This window comes from Dama dama, chromosome 26 (assembly GCF_033118175.1).
Source record: "Dama dama isolate Ldn47 chromosome 26, ASM3311817v1, whole genome shotgun sequence".
Taxonomy (NCBI): Eukaryota; Metazoa; Chordata; class Mammalia; order Artiodactyla; family Cervidae; genus Dama; species Dama dama.
Window position 1 is genome coordinate 33,927,011 of NC_083706.1, and position 7,076 is coordinate 33,934,086.

The following is a 7,076-nucleotide window of genomic DNA, read 5'->3' on the forward strand; positions in this document are numbered from 1 at the left end:
AATTCTACTTTAAATGGCATCATGAATTTAAAGAGTGCATAGATTCCTAGTTTGAGAAATTATTATAAACCACCTTGAGGGTCTTCACTAAGTAGGCATTCAGGTTGGGAAATTTCTTAATGATCTAGCACCAGTCAACTAAGGATGGTTTCGATGATTAACGATACTAGCTTTTACCCTAAAAGAGAAAAAGAGACATTGAAATATATACACAAACATAACAGCATAAACACATGTATACTTTGGAAATACTGACCTGGCAGCATTGCAGAAAAGAGAGATGAGGCTATAGTCAGGAAGGTCAGATAGGAAACGCTGACATACTTCACAGTTAATGACAAGAGCCAACATGAAGATATTAGAAACAGGGATAGATAAGCACACAGAAAGTAGAAATAGAATAAACAGGATTTGATAATTTTATGGAGTTAGAGTGTAGGAAGTGGGGGGAAGATTATCGTCTGAGTATTGAGGTAAATTGCCCTAGTTTCCATCAGAATAGTAAACTGAAATGGAATGACATTTTTGGTAGAAGAGATAACGAGGTTGATTTCATATCTGTTAAGTTTAAATGACTGTAACTCTTCAATGGAAAAATACACTAGGTAATATTAATGTTATAGCCATGCTTTCCGGGAAACAGACTCACTCAGAAGGACAATGCAGATAGTGGAGTGCAGTTTATTACGCCGGCAGACCCAAGGCAGAGTCTCCTCTTAGCCAAGGACCCTGTCCAGCATTTGTGAAAATCTTTTATACCCCATGTGTACGTGTCCAAACCCACCACCTACCCCGTGTGTACGTGTCTAAACCCACCACCTACCCCACGTGTACGTGTCCAAACAGTCAATAGTCAATAAGCCCGCAGTTACATTCCAACCAGTTAATAATCGATAAGCCTGTGATTACATCCTGATAAATACGAAAAAAAGTTTATGACCTGTCCGGAGACAGGGGTGATTACCGTATGCTTCCTCTTAGGCAATGAGTAGCCTGGATGTGATCTTCAAGATTCCCCTGTCTGGAGGGGGTCTTATCCTTCCATTGTCGTCCCCACAGGCACTAAGCAGAGAGTTCAGAGTCCGCTGGAGAGGCAGCCGAGCACGGCCAGCACGGACAGGCCTGAGATGGAGTCCAGGCCCTATGAATTCCTTCTTCATTAATACCAGCAGAGGTGTGTGTGTGTGTGTGTGTGTGTGTGTGTGTGTGAGAGAGAGAGAGAGAGAGAGCTCAGACAGAGGCTGGTACAGTCTCTATAAATAAATGTTCTTGAATTATCAGCATATATGTGGTCATTAAAGCCATGGATATGGATAAGAGTGAAAAATGAGAATGACAGAAAGAGGTGAAGATCAAAAGAGAACTTCAGGAATCTCAAATCTTTAAAGCATAAAAGGAATAAAAAAAGACCCCAGAACACTAAAAATGAGCAGTTAGATGAACAGAAAGAAATCTACGATAAAATGGTGACTTAAGTGCCAAGCAATATGAAGGAGTTATTTCTTAGAATTTAATTAACAAAATAAACACATGCCCAATATGTACTGAAAAGCTATACGGAATTCTGGAGGAAAGTCAAGAGAGATGTGGGCAAACATTCAATGTGTTCCTAAGTTGACCATTGGTAATATTGTTGAGAGTAATCACCATGGTAGGGTGGAAGTAACTATGAACTTCCAATGACATCTTAATTTTTTTTTTCTTTGTTTTTAATTTATTTTTTTAAAAGGATAATTGCTTTACAGAATTTTGTTGTCTTCTGTCAAACCTAAACATGAAGCAGCCATAGGTATACATATATCCCCTCCCTTTTGAAGCTCCCTACTATCTCCCTCCCCTCCCCACCCCTATAGGTTCATACAGAGTCCCTGTTTGAGTTTCCTGAGCCATACAGCAAATTCCTGTTGGCTATCTATTTTACATATGGTAGTGTAAGTTTCCATGTTACTCTTTCCATACATCTCACCCTCTCCTCCCTTCTCTCCATGTCCATAAGTCTATTTTCTATGTCTGTTTCTCCACTGCTGCCCTGTAAATTAATTCTTCAGTACCATTTTTCTAGACTCCATATGTGTGTTAGAATACAATATTTATCTTTCTCTTTCTGACTCAATTCACTCTGTATAATAGGTTTTAGGTTCATCCACCTCATTAGTACTGATTCAAATGCATTCATTTTTATGGCTGAGTAATATTTCAATTGTGTATATGTACCACGACTTCTTTATCCATTCATCTGTCTGTGGATATCTAGGTTGCTTCCATGTTCTAGCTATTGTAAAAAGTGCTGCAATGAACAATGGGATACATATGTCTTTTTCAATTTTGGTTTCCTCAGGGTTTATGCCTAGGAGTGGGATTGCTGGGTCATATGGTAGTTTTATTCCTAGTTTTTTAAGGAATATCCATACCATTTTCCATAGTGGCTGTATTAATTTACAATCCCACCAACAGTGCAAGAGTGTTCCCTTTTCTCCACACCCTCTCCAGCATTTAGTGTTTGTAGACTTTTTGATGATGGCCATTCTGACTGATGTGAGGTGATATATCATTGTGGTTTTGATTTGCATTTCCCTAACAATAAGAGTCAAGGCTATGGTTTTTCCAGTGGTCATGTATGGATGTGAGAGCTGGACTGTGAAGAAAGCTGAGTGAGAAAAATTGATGCTTTTGAACTGTGGTGTTGGAGAAGATTCTTCAGAGTTCCTTGGACTGCAAGGAGATCCAACCAGTCCATCCTGAAGGAGATCAGTCCTGGGTGTTCATTGGAAGGACTGATGCTGAAGCTGAAACTCCAATACTTTGGCTACCTCATGGGAAGAGTTGACTCATTGGAAAAGACCGTGATGCTGCAAGGGATTGGGAGCAGGAGGAGAAGGGGACGACAGAGGATGAGATGGATGAATGGCATCACCAACTCGATGGGCATGAGTTTGAGTAAGCTCCGGGAGTTGGTGATGGACAGGGAAGCCTGGCGTGCTGCAATTCGTGGAGTCGCAGATAGTCGGACATGACTAAGCGACTGAACTGAACTGAACTGAACAATGAGTGATGTTGAGCATCTTTTCATGTGTTTATTAGCCATCTGTATGTCTTCTTTGGAGAAATGTCAGTTCAGGTCTTTTTCCCACTCTTTGATTGGGTTGCTTGTTTTTCTGGCATTGAGTTGTATGAGCTGCTTGTATATTTTGGAAATTAGTCCTTTTTTCATTTGCTATAATTTTCTACCATTCTGAGGGTTGTCTTTTCACCCTACTCATAGTTTCCTTTGCTGTGTAAAAGTTTTTAAGTTTAATTAGGTCCCACTTGTTTACTTTTGTTTTTATTTCCATTACTCTAGGAGGTAGGTCATAGAGGATCTTGCTTTGATTTATCCCATCCAGTGTTCTGCCTGTGTTTTCCTCTAAGAGTTTTATAGTTTCTGGTCTTACATTTAGGTCTTTAATCCATTTTGAGTTTATCTTTGTGTATGCTGTTAGGAAGTGTTCTAATTTCATTCTTTTACATGTGGCTTTCCAGTTTTCCCAGCACCATTTATTGAATAGGCTGTCTTTGCCCCATTGTATATTCTTGCTTCCTTTGTCAAAAATAAGGTACCCATAAGTGCTTGGGTTTATTTCTGGGCTTTCTGTCTTGTTCCATTGGTCTATATTTCTGTTTTTGTGCCACTACCCCACCATACTGTATTGATGACTGGAGCTTTGTAGTATAATCTGAAGTCAGGAAGTTTGATTCCTCCAGCTCCATTCTTCTTTCTCAAGAGTGCTTTGGCTATTTGGGGTCTTTTGTGTTTCCATATGAGTTGTGAAATTTTTTGTCCTTGTCTGTGAAAAATGCCGTTGATAATTTGTTAGGGATCACATTGACTCTGTAGATTGCATTTGGTAGTATAGTCATTTTCACAGTATTGATTCTTGCTACCCAGGAACATGGGATATCTCTCCATCTGTTTATGTCATCTTTGATTTCTTTCCTCTGTATCATAATTTTCTGTGTACAGTTCTTTTGTCTCCTTAGGTGAGTTTATTCCTAGATATTTAATTCTTTTTGTTGCAATGGTGAACAGGATTGATTCCTTAATTTCCCTTTATGATTTTTCATTGTTAGTATATAGAAATGCAAGTGATTTTTGTGTATTGATTTTGTATCCTACAATCTTCCTAAATTCACCGATTAGCTCTAGTAATTTTCCGATACTATCTTTAGGGTTTTCTATGTACAGTATCATGTCATCTGCAAACAGTGAGAGCTTTACTTCTTTTTTCTGATCTGGATTCCATTTATTTCTTTTTCTTCTCTGATTGCTGTAGTTAGGACTTCCAGAACTATGTTGAATAATAGTGGGGAAAGTGGACACCTTTGTCTTGTTCCTGATCTTAGGGTGAATGTTTTCAGTTTTTCACATTGAGAATAATGTTTGCTGTAGATTTATCATATATGGCATTTACTATGTTGAGGTAAGTTCCTTCTATGCCCATTTTTTGAAGAGTTTTAATCATAAGTGGGTGCTGAATTTTGTCAAAGGCTTTTTATGCATCTATTGAGATGCTCCACAATCCCTAAATTCCAGTTCTCAGCCACTGCACCTTCCAGGGTATCCACTCCCTGTCTGGAGTATGTATTGCTGCAGCAATGACTGTCTGATTCTCATTCCATTTAGGCTGCCACAGAGCAGTTGTTTCACTGCCAGCCTTAAATGTTTCTCCTCTGACAAAGACAGTTGCCCCGATGTGAGAATCGGGCCCCAGTTCAGTTCCCCTACCCACCCAGGGCAGGTCCAGTCCTTCTAACATTCCTGTTTTCCCCCCTAGATCCTTTGTCCTACTGAGTTTAGTGTGAGTTTATATGAGTTTTCCTGGTCAGGTCCTCCTGTCTGCTCTCAACTGGTGTTCTGCATGCACTTCTGTGTCTGAAGGTGTAATCCTGATGTATCCATGGAGAGAGATGTACTCCACATCCACCTACTCCTCTGCCATCTTGTTCTCCCAATCTTAATATTTTTTTAATCCTCTGCCTATAAAGAAACAGATTTTCAATGCATTTATTTGAAAGAAATTATGATTTTTTAAAAATTACTTTTAAATAGGAAGACACAGAGAATAGCATTGAAACATGTATATTATCAAGTGTGAAACAGATCGCCAACCCAGGTTGGATGCATGAGACAAGTGCTCAGGGCTGGGGCACTGGGAAGACCCAGAGGGATGGGATGGGGAGGGAGGTGGGAGGGGGATCGGGATGGGGAACACATGCAAATCCATGGCTGATTTATGTCGATGTATGGCAAAATTCACTACAATATTGTAAAGTAATTAGCCTCCAACTAATAAAAATAAATGAAAAAAATTTTTTAAAAAATAAATAGGAAGACACAGAATGAACCAGATAAATACTGGATAACACAAAGTTACTACCTAGTCTTTCTTTATCCAAGACTTTGATGTTTCAATGTCATATATCCCTGAGAAATATAATAGTGAACCAAGAAAAATGCCAACTAAAAATCAGGAAATTTAAATATATAATAAGTAATTGTTGCACTAAAGTAAATACATATAATGCTTATATTCATATATATTATACATAAATATACATAGTATTTATTTTCATATATATTATATATAAATTATATATATAGTTATACTTAGTGATATATAAATATATATAATTTATATATATATGAAAATAAATATTATGTATATTTATGTATAATATATACACTTATTTAACTTATATGCAGAGTACTTCATGAGAAATGCTGGGCTGGATGAAGCACAAGCTGGAATCAAGATTGCTGGGAGAACTATCAATAACCTCAGATATGCAGATGACACCACCCTTATGGCATAAAGTGAAGAGGAACTAAAAAGCCTCTTGATGAACGTGAAAGAGGAGAGTGAAAAAGTTGGCTTAAAGCTTAACATTCAGAAAACTAAGATCATGGCATCTGGTCCCATCACCTCGTGGGAAATAGATGGGGAGACAGTGGAAACAGTGTTAGAGTTTTTTTTGGGATCTCCAAAATCACTGCAGATGGTGACTGCAGCCATGAAATTAAAAGACACTCCTTGGAAGGAAAGTTATGACCAACCTAGATAGCACATTAAAAAGCAGAGACATTACTTTGCCAACAAAGGTCCATCTGGCCAAGGCTATGGTATTTCCAGTGGTCATGTATGGGTGTGAGAGCTGGACTGTGAAGAAAGCTGAGCACCAAAGCATTGATGCTTTTGAACTGTGGTATTGGAGAAGACTCTTGAGAGTCCCTTGGACTGCAAGGAGATCCAACCAGTCCATCCTAAAGGAGATCAGTCCTGGGTGTTCATTGGAAGGACTGATACTGAGGCTGAAACTCCAATACTTCGGCCACCTCATGCGAAGAGTTGACTCATTGGAAAAGACCCTGATGCTAGGAGGGATTGGGGGCAGGAGGAGAAGGGACGACAGAAGATGAGATGGTTGGATGGCATCACTGACTGGATGGTCATGGGTTAGGGTAGACTTCGGGAGTTGGTGATGGGAGGCCTGGCGTACTGTGATTCATGGGGTCGCAAAGAGTCGGACACGACTGAGCGACTGAACTGACTGACTGATCCTTAGTGAAAAGTGAAAGTGAAGTTGCTCAGTCATGTCCAACTTTTGCGACCCTGTGGACTATAGCCTACTAGGCTTCTCCATCCATGGGATTTCTCAGGCAAGAATACTGGAGTGGTTTGCCATTTCCTTCTCCAGGAGATCTTCCCAACCCAGGGGTTGAACCCGGGTCTCCTGCATTGTAGGCAGGCGCTTTACCGTCTGAGCCACCAGGGAAATCATATTTATACTTACATATATAAAAATAGAAAAATCAGGAGAGTTCCAGAAAATCATCTACTTCTGCTTTATTGACTATGCCAAAGCCTTTGACTGTGTGAATCCACAAACTGTGGAAAATTTTTAAAGAGGTGGGAATACCAGACCACCTTATCTACCTCCAGAGAAATCTATATGCAGATCAAGAAACAACAGTTAGAACTGGACATGGAACAACAGACTGGTTCCAAATCAGCAAAGTAGTACTTCAAGGCTGTATATTG

The 7,076-nt window shown here is 39.3% G+C and overlaps 1 non-coding gene across 1 annotated transcript; it reads right to left on the reverse strand.

The window, feature by feature from the left end:
• Positions 1-6,738: 6,738 nt before the first annotated feature.
• Positions 6,739-6,810, reverse strand: TRNAC-ACA (transfer RNA cysteine (anticodon ACA)). Its single transcript has one exon. It is a non-coding gene; the product is annotated as a tRNA-Cys (tRNA).
• Between the last annotated feature and the right edge of the window lie 266 nt (positions 6,811-7,076).